This window comes from Pongo pygmaeus, chromosome 15 (assembly GCF_028885625.2).
Source record: "Pongo pygmaeus isolate AG05252 chromosome 15, NHGRI_mPonPyg2-v2.0_pri, whole genome shotgun sequence".
Taxonomy (NCBI): domain Eukaryota; kingdom Metazoa; phylum Chordata; class Mammalia; order Primates; family Hominidae; genus Pongo; species Pongo pygmaeus.
This window is the reverse complement of record NC_072388.2, coordinates 18,868,268-18,881,295: the sequence shown is the minus strand read 5'-3', so window position 1 is coordinate 18,881,295 and position 13,028 is coordinate 18,868,268.

Genomic DNA, 13,028 nt, shown 5'->3' with positions numbered 1-13,028 from the left:
GATTCCCAAAACCTCTTTGCCTTTATGTGGGAAAACCCCAACACCCACCTTTCATGTCAGCTCACCTGGTGAGTACTACCTCAAGGTTTCAGAGACAGCCCCCACCTTTTTAGGCAGGCCCTTGCTCGCAATCTCTGTACCTTATCCCTAAAACCGTCCACTGTCCTTCAATATGGTAATGATCTGCTCCTGCATAGCCGCTCTCAAAAAAACTGCAACGCCCATACTATCTTTTAAACTTCCTAGCAGAACGAAGGTATCAAGTCTCCCATAAGAAAGCACAGATATGCACCCCTTCAGTCACCTACCTAAGTTTAGCCCTTACCCCACAAACCCGAAAGCTTACAACCAACTGCGTATCCCTCCTCCAGTTCCTCCCACCTCCACAAACTAAACAAGAAATTCTCTCTTTTCTAGGACTAGCAGGATATTTTAGCCTCGAGGTTCCCTCCTTCACTCTACTTGACAAACTGTTATGTCAAGCCGTGAAAAGCCCTCTCCATGAGCCTTTAAACCCTGCACAGCCTATTACCCAGCCTTTCCATCTACTCCAGAAGGCTCTCACCTCAGCCCCCATCCTCACTCTCCCAGACCCAGACCTCACCAAACCTTTTTCCCTGTACACCGATGAACGATGTGGAGTTGCACTGGGTGTTCTAACCCAGCCTAAAGGACCCACCCTCCAGGTTGTTGCCATCTCTCTAAACAGCTTGAAGCCACAGTTCTTGAATGGCCTACCTGTCTCCGAGCATTGGTGGCAGCTGCTGTCCTCACCCTTAAAAGCCTAAAACTGTCTCTCCATGCCAACTTAACAGTTTATTCAACTCATAACATCAAAGATATTCTAGCTCAGTGTACTAAGTCTCATCTCTGCCCCATGGCTCCTCCAACTGTATGCTCTATTCATAGAAACTCCGCACATCACCGTACTAACCAGCTCCCATCTAAACCCAGCCACGATCTGTCCCTGTCCTTGTTCTCTCTTCTTTACTGCTCAAAGGAAAAGGAGGACTTCTGAGCCTAAAACCTTCAAAAGCAAGGACCATGGTATGTCAAGGAAGGGTGCTTTGTTCTTCCTCACTCTCAAATGATCCCTATCCTCCAAAGTCTCCACAACCCTTTCCATGTCAGTTACAAACTTCTCTTACAACTTATCCACCCTATTCTCACTTGTCCTCACCTTTCCAGCCATGTTTAAAAAAATCATCCAGTCTTGCTCTATCTGCCACTCAGTGTCACCCCAGGGCTCCCTCTAGCCACTGCCTTTTTCTACCCACCAAGCCCAAGGCCAGGTCCTCGGGCAAGATTGGCAAGTAGACTTCACTCACATCGCTGCCCGATAAACAGCTCTGCTACCTTCTAGTCTTTGTCTGTACTTTCTCTGGGTAAGTAGAAGTGTTCCCAACAACTTCAGAAAGTACAAATGTCATCACACAAACTCTCATCATCCATATAATTCCCCATTTTGGATTCCCAACATCCATCCAGTTCGATAACGGGCCCACATTTACAGCCAAATTACTCAAGGCGTTTCTACATCCTTAGGAATAAAATGGGTTCTCCACACACCCTGCAGGCCTCAGTCTTCAGGCAAAGTTTAAAAAGTCAACTCTGTCCTTAAAGCTCAATTTACCAAGCTAGCTCTTGAAACCCATCAGTCATGGACAAGAAATCTCCCTTTCACCCTCATGAGACTCCACACAACACCAAAAGCACCCTCTTTGTATAGTCCCTTCAAAATGATGTATGGCTGAAATTTTGTCTTAAGGCCTCCATCCTTACCAGACTCAGAGCCACTCAAGAATTACCTCCCTTCCTTAATCCAGACATGGTCTTTCATTCATAAAGCAGCAAATAAGGCCATGCCTCTCCCTGTCAACAATTCCTTTTCCTCTCAACATAACTGTCTTGCAGGCACAGACATGTCTCCAGACAATGCAGACAGTGCTCCTGCTACAATGACACAGTAGATACTAACCCATCTTTCAAGAGTACCCCCCGAAAATTAAAGTTTTCTTTTCTCAAGGTGCTCACACCACCCCCTGTGTCATGCCTGAAGTAGTTATTGAGAAAGTCATCCCTTTTCCCTTTTTTCTATAACCAAATAGACAGGAATGTAAGATTCCCCCTGAGGCCTGAAAGCTTGAAGGGATGAGTAACTCCTCCCTTCTCAGGCCCAGTCCCAAGGGGCAAGGCTACTTGCTTCAGCAGCATATGCCAGCAAGATAGGAGAAGCAGGAAGAGAGCTGGCCGGAAGGCACGTACCCCTGAAGATCGAGAAAGAGGCCATCCCAGTACTATGTAGCAGTCACATCAAACTGGGACACTTCCTGTTTACAAGAGACCATAAAACCCCCGCCTCTTCCTCATTTTGGTGCTGACACCATTTTAGGCCTCAGCCTGCCTGCACCCAGGTGCTCATTAAAACAGCATGTTGCTCCACACCACTTTATGTTGTCTGTTGGTACGTTCTCAGGGTTTGAACTGATACAAGAACCTTACATAAACAATGGCTATGAAATAAAAGACCCTCTCCCTCTCCCTCTCCCCTTTCTTCGGTCTCCCTCTCCTTCTTTTTTTGGTCTCCCTCTGTTGCCAAAGCTGGACTGTACTGCTGTGATCTCAGCTCACTGCAACCTCCCTGCCTCGGGCTCCTGTGATTCTCCTGCCTCAGCCTGCCGAGTGCCTGGGATTGCAGTCGCGTGCCGCCACGCCTGACTGGTTTTTGTCTTTTTGGTGGAGACGGGGTTTCGCCATGTTGACCGAGCTGGTCCCAGCTCCTGGCCTCCAGTGATCTGCCCGCCTTGGCCTCCCGAGGTGCTGAGATTGCAGACGGAGTCTCGCTCACTCAATGCTCAATGTTGTTCAGGCCGGAGTGCAGTGGCGTGATCTCGGCTCGCTACAACCTCCACCTCCCAACCGCCTACCTTGGCCTCCTAAAGTGCTAAGTTTACAGCCTCTGCCCCGCTGCCACCCCGTCTAGGAAGTGAGGAGCATCTCTGCCTGGCCACCCATCTTCTGGGATGTGAGGAGCCCCTCTGCCCGGCCGCCCCATCTGGGAAGTGAGGAGCACCTCTGCCCAGCTGCCATCCCGTATAGGAAGTGAGGAGCATCTCTGCCCTGCTGCCCATCTTCTGGGATGTGAGGAGAGCCTCTGCCCCGCAGCCCCGTCTGGGAAGTGAGGAGTGCCTCTGCCCGGTCCTCCATCTGGGTGGTGAGGAGCACCTCTGCCCGGCCGCCCCATCTGGGAGGTAGGGAGCGCCTCTGCTCAGCCACCACCCCATCTGGGAGGAAGTGAGGAGCGCCTCTGCCTGGCCGCCCCATCTGGGAGGTGAGGAACGTCTCTGCCTGGCCACCCTGTCTGGGAAGTGAGGAGCGCCTCTGCCTGGCCACCCCATCTGGGAGGTGAGGGGCGCCTCTACCCGGCCTCCCATCCTCTGGGATGTGAGGAGCGCCTCTGCCAGGCCGCCCCATCTGGGAAGTGAGGAGCGCCTCTGCCCGGCCGCCCCATCTGGGAAGTGAGGAGCGCCTGTGCCCAGCCGCCCTGTCTGGGAGGTGTACCCAACAGCTCTGAAGAGACAGCCACCATTGGGAGCAGGCCATGAGGATGATGGTGGTTTTGTTGAAAAGAAGTGGGGGAAGTGTGGGGAAAGGAAGGAGAGATCAGATTGTTGCTGTGTCTGTGTAGAAAGAGGTGGGCATAGGAGACTCCATTTTGTTCTGATTAGGAGAAATTCTTCTGCCTTGGGATGCTGTTGATCTATGGCCTTTCCCCCAGCCCCATGCTCTCTGAAACATGTGCTGTGTCAACTCAGGGTTAAATGGATTAAGGGCGGTGCTTTGTTAAACAGATGCTTGAAGGCAGCATGCTCTTTAAGAGTCATCACCACTCCCTAATCTCAAGTACCCAGGGACACAATCACTGCAAGAGGGCCACAGGGACCTCTGCCTAGGAAAACCAGAGATCTTTGTTCATGTGTTTATCTCCTGACCTTCTCTCCACTATTATCCTATGACCCTCCCATATCCCCCTCTCTGAGAAACACCCAAGAATGATCAATAAATACTTCATAAAAAAAAAGAAATAAAAGATAAATAGTAAGATAAAGTCCCAGAAAAGGATACGTTAAAAATCTTTCTCCTGTTGCACACTTTGAGAGGAGGGATTTCTACACAAATCAGGACAAATGTAGAACCTTAAGATGAGTTAGCTTCTTTCTGAGGATGATGTGTTCCTGGGACTCCCTAATCACTTTAAAGAACTAGAAAATACACTGGGCATGGTGGCATGTGCCTGGAATCCCAGCTACTTGGGAGGCTGAGGCAGGAGTATTGCTTGAGCCCAGGAGTTTGAGACCAGCCCGGGTCTCAAAGTGAGAACCTTTCTCTTTAAAAAAAAATAGCAATTGGTAAATAAAATCTGTTAATCTGGTGTTGCTTGTAGTATTTTTATCAAAGGAGGTACCCCAGAGAATGTAACTCACATGAAGTATCACCACTACAATCTAGTCTGACCCAGAATACAATTTCAGACACCATTACTAAGCTATTATCCCAAACAGAGAGACAATGAAAATTTAGGCTGATCTAACTGTAGCTATTGCCATGTTTAATTGTCTGATTCATCGTTTACCTTGGACTTCAGATCTATGCTGTTGTACTAACAGGTAATCTTCAATTTAATTTAAGAAAAATGTGTTTACCCACTCTGTTCCTAGAACTATATTTGATTCATGTGAGAAGTACATAGGTAAGTGTAAGACTCAATGCTTGCATTCATTGCAATGCAATGTTATATGTCAAGTAAGGGTAAAAATTTATTTTCAATTCAAGAGATTATGCCCAGTAAGAGCCCCCCACTAAGACAAGAAAGATGCATTAGAATACATGTATATTGTCTTGTCCTCACTGGCCATTATATAAGATCTTTGTGTATCTGAAACCTATTTTCAGTCTTTCTCCCATTAAACATTGCAGCTTCTACTAGTATCACAGAGTCCTGCATGATTCTGGGAAGACATTCAGAACCTCTTCTGCTGTGAGAGGACACACGAAAGAAATGTGCTCACCTTTCCCTCAGTAGAGAACTCTTTGGTAGCTAGAACCTTGGTCAGATCTTTTTCCCCAAACATAGCACCCAAGCAGCCCTATGGATTTGGGGGATTTGCTTGTCTTTTTCACTTGAGTTCAGAGAATTATGGAACAAATGAATTTTAAGAGAATTTAGAGGTAATCTATACTAACAGCATCATTTTAAAATTTTTTTATTCCCTCTTTTATTTTACACATGAGGTAAAGTAAATTGGTGAAAGTAAATTTCTTTTTTTTTGAAACGGAGTCTCACCCTGTTGCCCAGGCTGAAGTGCAGTGGTGTGATTTTGGCTCAATGCAACCTCTGCCTCCCGGGTTCAAGAGATTCCCTGTCTCAGCCTCCTGAGTAGCTGGGATTACAGGCGCCCACCACCATGTCTGGCTAATTTTTGTATTTTTAGTAGAGACAGAGTTTCACCATGTTGGCCAGGCTGGGCTCGAACTCCTAACCTCATGTGATCCAAAGTGCTGGCATTACAGGCATAAGCCACCATGCCGGTGAAAGTAAATTTCAACACTGGCTGAACATCTAAATTACTAGGAGAGATCTGAGCATAATGATTAGCAGATCTGCCCCACACTAACTATCTCAGGAATCTCTGGTGGTGGGATCCAGGCATCAGTAGTTTATTTGACTTTTTAAATTAAATTAAATTAATTAATTAATTAATTTTTTTCTCGCTCTTGTCCCCCAGGCTGGAGTGCAATGGTGCGATCTTGGCTCACTGAAACCTCTGCCTCCTGGGTTCAAGTGATTCTCCTGCCTCAGCCTCCAGAGTAGCTGGGATTACATGCACCTGCCACCATGCCCGGCTAATGTTTTGTATTTTTAGTAGAGAGGGTGTTAGATATGAGTTCTAAATTTATCTTCAAAGAATCAATATGTCAGTATGTTCAATTGCCTTCTACTTTTAACTTAACTTCCTCTTAAAGCAATAATTTTTGATTACCTGCTCCACCCTGACTCATTCAGATTACCTGTTCATTCTCCACCCTGACTCATTGGAATTTCCTGCTCTGCCATAACCATTTTTCCCACCAAACCACTCACCCTGTCACTCTCTTTAAATTAGCCAATCAAAATTAGTTTAGCCTGTGTCGTCTAACCCTAGCCAATAGGGGAATGACACAGCAGCAGGGGCCACATGTGTCTGGGACAAGAACCCCTTCCCCTTCCTTGTTCAAGTGTGCACTCACCATTGCTCCATCTGTAAGGGTGCACCCTTCTGTAGAAAGTACATTGCCTTGCTGACAATTAAAAAGAAAATTTTACATTCGAGTGCTATTGCTTTTGTGGCACCAAAACTTTATTTATAACAATTTGGGGGCTCACCCATGATTACATTCCCCTCTGCGGGGGTGGGCTCTGGTTCTCTCTCATGAGAAGGCATGCCCTGCCCCCTTGTGGTGGTCTCAGGGGTGAGAAATCAGGACCCACCCAGTGTGAGGAATAACCAGCGCTCTCAGCAACGCAGAAAGAAATTGGCCAGCAACCTGACTTAAATGATTGTCACATACCGTGGTGATGACTCTGTGCATAGACCAGGGAAAGAGAAGCCACAGGAGCCAGTAAAGTACTTCCTTGGTGGTCAAATTCTGGCGGGCTAAATGTGTGTGTGTGTGAATGATCACAAGCAATCCTACTTGCGGTGTTGTTCATGTGGATGGTGACAAGTCCTACTGCTGGATGGAGTCAGTGGGTTCTCTCTGTGGTTCCATAGCTACCTCCTATGGCTTAGCGCAGATCCTGCTGTGGGATTTATACCAGTATGCCAACACTAAAAAGGGCCTAATTCTCCCCTGGGGGAGCAGCCAGAGAGGACAACATGAGTGGGAAGTGTGCAAGGGACTTTCAGAGGGGGAAAGGAAGGAAACAGGTCAACCTTCCAGAGCAGCAAGGCAAGACATCCCTGGTTTGAGGGGTTGAGCCTTCTGCAAATTTCAGGGGGTTGAACCTCACAGAAACCTCCGATAGTAAGAAAAATATTCAGAACTCCCCTTTCCTTTCCCCTCAGGGGAAGAAACAGTAGTTCCACTCCCACTGGTCCCTCCCCTAGGGGAAGGGGAAGGAGAGGGGAGAATAGCAGCATAAGCAACTGGCAGAGGCAGGGAAAGATCAGCAAAGAGGAAAGAGAAATGGGGAGAGGAAGTCAGAGAGAAAGAGATGGAGAGTCAAAGAGAGAGAAAGACAAAGAGGGAGTCAAAGAGAAAGAGAGAGACAGAGTCAAAGAGAGAGAGAGAAAGAGAGATAGAAGTAGTAAAGGGAAAAGAATGTATTATATTTCTTTAAAAGCCAGGGTAAATTTAAAACCTATAATTAATAATTGAAGGTCTTCTCTTTGACCCTATAATGCTCCAATACCACCTTATTGTCAGCGTAAACAAGGACATAGCCTGAAAGCACTAAGGCCGCTGACAACCCGTAGCCTTCCCAATAAAAAATCCTTAACCCAGCAACCCATGGATGGCCCAAATGCATTCAATCTGTAGTGGCAACTGCTTTGCTAACAGAAGAAAGCAGAAGAATAACTTTTAGAGGAAACCTCATTGTGAGCACACCTCATCAGGTCGGAACTATCCTAAGTCCAAAAAAAAAAAAAAAAGGCTAAAAGGTAGTTTACTGACTCGAGAATCTCAAAGTATGAGGCTATTCTGTTAGAAAAAAATGATTTAACATTAACCACTGAAAATTCCCTTAACCCAGTAGGTTTCCTAACAGGGGATCTAAATCTTAATTACCATGTAAAGGTCTGACCAGACCTAGGAGGAACTCCCTTCCAGACAGGACCATAGATGGTTCCTCCTGGGTGATTGAGGGAAAAAGACACAATGAGTATTCAGTAAGTGACAAAGAAACTCTTGTAGAAGCAGAGTTAGGAAAATTGCCTAATAATTGGTCTACTCAAATATGCAAGCTGTTTGCACTCAGCCAAGCCTTAAAGTACTTACAAATCAGGAAGGAGCCATCTATACAATTCTAAGTTAATATGGACTGAATGAGGTCTTATTAATAGCAAAGAATACTTGAAATCCCAAACTTACACGGTTTTCAACAAAAGTAAAGTTTGCTAAAAGTTAGCAGTGTATGTATTATCCTAACTTCTAATCCTGTGGCCTTAGACAGTCATCCACAGACATGAAGGAAGTTCGCTTTGGAAAAGAATGGTTATCATCTTTGAGAAAAAAAGGGGGGGGGGGAGAATTTATGTAAAAAGGAATGTTATATGGTAAATTCTTTTCCTAAAATAAATTAACTGATTGTTTAAAGAAAGGGATGTTTGCAACAAGTCAAAAAGTTGAGGCATGTTGAAGAATTGTCTGTGAAAGTCATGAAAAAAAGTTATAAAAGGGAATTTATGCAAGAAATGTTGTATAATTTAAAAGTAATTAGGCCTCCTGAATGTAAAACTATTGAAGAAACAGTTTACGTGCAAGGTGTGTAAGGAAAGTAAAATATATCTTTGGTAAAAGGATTATAAGGAGGCATAAGAATGTGGATTTTTACCTACATTAAAAGGTTAAAAAAATAATCTGGTTTTAAAGGTTTAAGCAAGTTCTGAAACATTAATTGTAAAGGAAATTCTGTGTGTAAGCATACTGGCTAAAGTTAAAGGGGTATAATCTAGTTTTTCTGTGAACTGGACATTAAAATAAAAGCATAACAGGTTTTTCTTAAAGCATTAACTTGCTCTTTAACCAAAATTATAAAAGGTTAAAAAGAGTCTATAAAAATCTTACATTATGGGCAGACATTAAGAATTAGATAAATATGTCTACAAGATTTTATTAAAATTAAGTTTAACATTAATAACACACTAATATAAAGGTGAAATTCAGCTTATCTGGTATAAAAATCATACAGGAAGCATTGTCAAATATAAAATGGTATTTGGCTTTCTTTGGTCTAAAAACTAATAGAAATAGGTGCCAAAGGAAATTTCTCAGTAAGAAGGCAGCAAAGACTATAAAGTCCATTGCTGATGTCCTCATGTTTAAAACAAAAGATCAATTTCTTAGAAATTTTATACTTGGTTTATCTTCCACTTTCCTTTCCCTCAAAACTAAAAGTCTTTTAGCACAGGTACCACCCCTAGAATTTCTGGTAAACCAGCACCAGCCTGAGGATCATGTTCTCATCAAAGGGTGGAAAGAAGGAAAACTTGAGCCAGCCTGGGAAGGACCCTACCCTTGTGCTGCTAACCACCAAGACTGCTGTTCATACAGCAGAAAGGGGATGGACTCATCATGCCCTAGTCAAGAAAGCACCACCCCCTCCAGAGTTGTGGGCCATAGTCCCAGAGGAAAACCCTACCAAACTAAAGCTAAGAAAAATTTAACTCTCTTTCATCTATTCTATTACTCTTTCTTCTTTCCTCGCTCTATTGCTGACCATCTAGTTATTAACATAACCAAGTCAATTTCACCTCAAACTATTGCATTAGATGCTTGCCTTGTTATACCCTGTGGGGAATGGCCAAGTCAAAGTCAGCTCCCTACTTCAGACAAGTACCTCTGTCCCTCCTGACTCTCCTCAGACTGGGCATTAGTGAATTGGGACCATTTAATCTGGGGAGATTTTGATAAAGACCCCAGTGTCAACCAGGAGTCTTGCCCCCCGATTTAGAGCTTTTATGCTGTAGTTGGTCCAACGTTCTGTGGACCACTAAAGAGCAAGGATAGACTGTCCCAACTGGTTTTTGTAATTTCCTAAAACCATACATTCATTTTACTACAGGGACAGCCCTGCCACCCAACTGTCAGGTAAACCAGTGCCATCCTATACAGGTTATTATCTCGAACCCTCAAAGTTCTTCCACTTTTCTAAGCTGGTTCCCTTCTTCAAGTTGGTTTTATGGTATGGGGGCTGAGGTTTCAGGGACAGACCCTATTGGATTCTTTGCAATGTGTTTCTTTGATCCCCCACCTGCACCTTCCTCTAAGCCTTCTTCCAAAACCTCTCACAACAGAACAATTGCTCCTCCTCCATCTAATGACAAGACCAAGATAGCTATCATAGAAGTTAAAGACTTAACACAAACTTTGGCAATTAAGATGGGGTACCAAGATGCAAATGGCTGGTTGGAATGGATCAAATATTCCATCTGCATGTTAAACAAAAGCAATTATTATGCTTGTGCACATGGCAGGCCAGATGCCCAGATTGTCCCCTTTCCACTAGGGTGGTCCTCCAGTCGACCAGGCATGGGCTGCATGGTAGCTCTTTTCCAGGATTCTACAGCATAGAGTAACAAGTCATGCCATGCTCTCTCTCTCTGCTATATCCCAAAGTCAGGCACCCTGTGGGTCAGCCCCCGAGGGCCATCCAGCTTCCATCTCCCAACACTGAGTTCACTTAGTGTCTCTCATGACAGGGAGGAAACTTAGCGTTCCTTGGAGACCTGAAGGGATGCAGTGAGCTTAAGACTTTCCAAGAGCTTACCAATCAGTCAGCCTTTGTTCTTCCCCTAGCGGATGTGTGGTGGTATTGTGGACCTTTACCAGAAGCTCTGCCAAATAACTGGAGTGGCACTTGCACTTCAGTACAATTGGTTATCCCTTCCACCCTGGCATTTCATCAACCAGAGGAAGGAAAAATAAGACATTGTAAAGCAAGAGAAGCCACTTATGGGTCTTTCAACTCTTACATCTATTTAAATGCAATTGGAGTCCCACGGGGAATACGAGATCAATTTAAAGCCCAAAATCAAATAGCTGCAGGATTTGAGTCAATATTTTGGTGGGGGACAATTAATAAAAATGTATATTGGATAAACTACATCTACTACAACCAACAGCAATTTATTAACTACACTAGAGATGCTGTTAAAGGAATAGGTGAGCAATTAGAGGCTACTAGACAGATGGCTTGGGAAAATAGGATAGCCTTAGACATATTAGCAGAAAGAAGAGGAATTTGCATCATGATTAAAACTCAATGTTGTACCTTCATCCCAAACAACACCGCCCTGATGGAAGTACAAAAATGGCATTGCAAGGTCTGACTGCTCTGTCCAATGAGTTAGCCAACAACTCAGGGGTAAATGACCCCTTTACAGGAGGGCTAGAAAAGTGGTTCAGCAAGTGGAAAAGAATAATAGCCTCAATTCTTGCTTCCCTCACAGCCATAATGGGTGTACTTACTCTTGTCAGGTGCTGGGTCACACCACGCATCCATGGGTTGGTGCAGAGGCTCATAAAAATGGCACTTACTAAAACCTCCCTTAACTATCCTCCACCATATCCAGAGAAGCTTCTTCTTTTGGAAAATCAAGCAAAACAACTAAGCCAAGACATGTTAAAGAAGTTTGAAGAGAAAAAACTGTAAGGAAATATAAGAGGTGGGGTTGTTAGATATGAGTTCTAAATTTCTCTTCAAAGAATCAGTATGTCAGTATGCTCAGTATGCCTTCTACTTTTAACTTCCTCGTAAAGCAACCTTTTTTGATTACCTGCTCCACCCTGACTCCGATTACCTGCTCCACCCTGACTCATTCCGATTACTTCCTCTGCCATAACCATTTTCCCCACCAAACCACTCATCCTGTCACTCTCTTTAAATTAGCCAATCAGAATTAGTTTAGCCTGTGCGTTCTAACCCTAGCCAATAGGGGAACGACACAGCAGCAGGGGCCACGTGCGTCGGGGATAAGAGCACCTTCCCCTCCCTTGTCCAAGTGTGTGCTCACCATTGCTCCATCTGTAAGGGTGCACCCTTCTATAGAAGTACATTGCTTTGCTGAGAATTAAAAAGAAAATTTTATATTCAAGTGCTATTTCTTTTGTGGCACCAAAAGTTTATTTATGACTAGTGGTTTTGCCATGTTGGCCAGGCTGGTCTCAAACTCCTGACCTCAAGTCTTCTACCCGCCTTGGCCTCCCAAAGTGCTGGGATTACACACGTAAGCCACTGTACCTGGTTGGCATTGGTAGTTTTTAAGAGCTTCCAAAAAGATTTATCGAAAAGTCTCATCAAGTTATAAGTAGCAGAGCTGGGGAAAAAACACACTTTTTTTCCCTGACCTTTTATATTACCTGAGCTATATTTGTTACACCACTTCTCTGTTTTTGATAATTCACCCTTCTGCAGTACCAGTCATTAATTGTTGCCTTTTTATTGGAGAGCTTGGCTTCTCATTTATTCTTTTTCAGATGATATTGTACACATCATGACACCTTCCTGAAACCACCTTTGCAAAATTATGACTGAGACAGTGAAAGAGATCTAACCTAACTAACTATCTTGCTTTTAAGCTTTAAGCTGTCCTTGTTCATTCCTGGGGTAGGCTGAAGTAACTTTGGGAGAAACTTGGTTTATGGTTTGTAGTTTAAAACAAAGACAATAACAACACTTTCCCAAAGCAGACCTCCTTCTTGCCTGGGGACTAGATTCCCTTTGTAGGACTAACATTAGCCACAATATTAGAAATTATGGTTTGGGAGTCATGGAGCTGGAGGCTACAAGATTCTGACCCTCCCTAAACTCCTCCTAAGATCAGTGCTTAAGATATTTTGCTGACCCTGCATTTGATGGATCAGCTGGCACCACCCAGATTGATAAACTGGCTCATCTGATCTTGTGTCCCCCACCCAGGAACTGACTCAGTGCAAGAGGACAGCTTCAGTTCCCTATGATCTTGTTTCCTAACTGACCAGTCAGCACTCCTGGCTCGCTGGCTTCCCCCCACCCACCACGTTGTCTGTAAAAACTCTGCTTCCCTGAATGCTTGGGGAGACTGATTTGAGTAATAATAAAACTCCGGTCTCCCACAGAGCCGGCTCTGTGTGAATTACTCTTCCTCCATTGCAATTCCCCTGTCTTGATAAACTGGCTCTGTCTAGGCTGTGGGCAAGGTGAAGCCATTGGGGATTTACATTCCTCCTTCATGAAAAACACATTCTATTTCTTCCACAACCACCTTTTGATTCTGCACCATGTC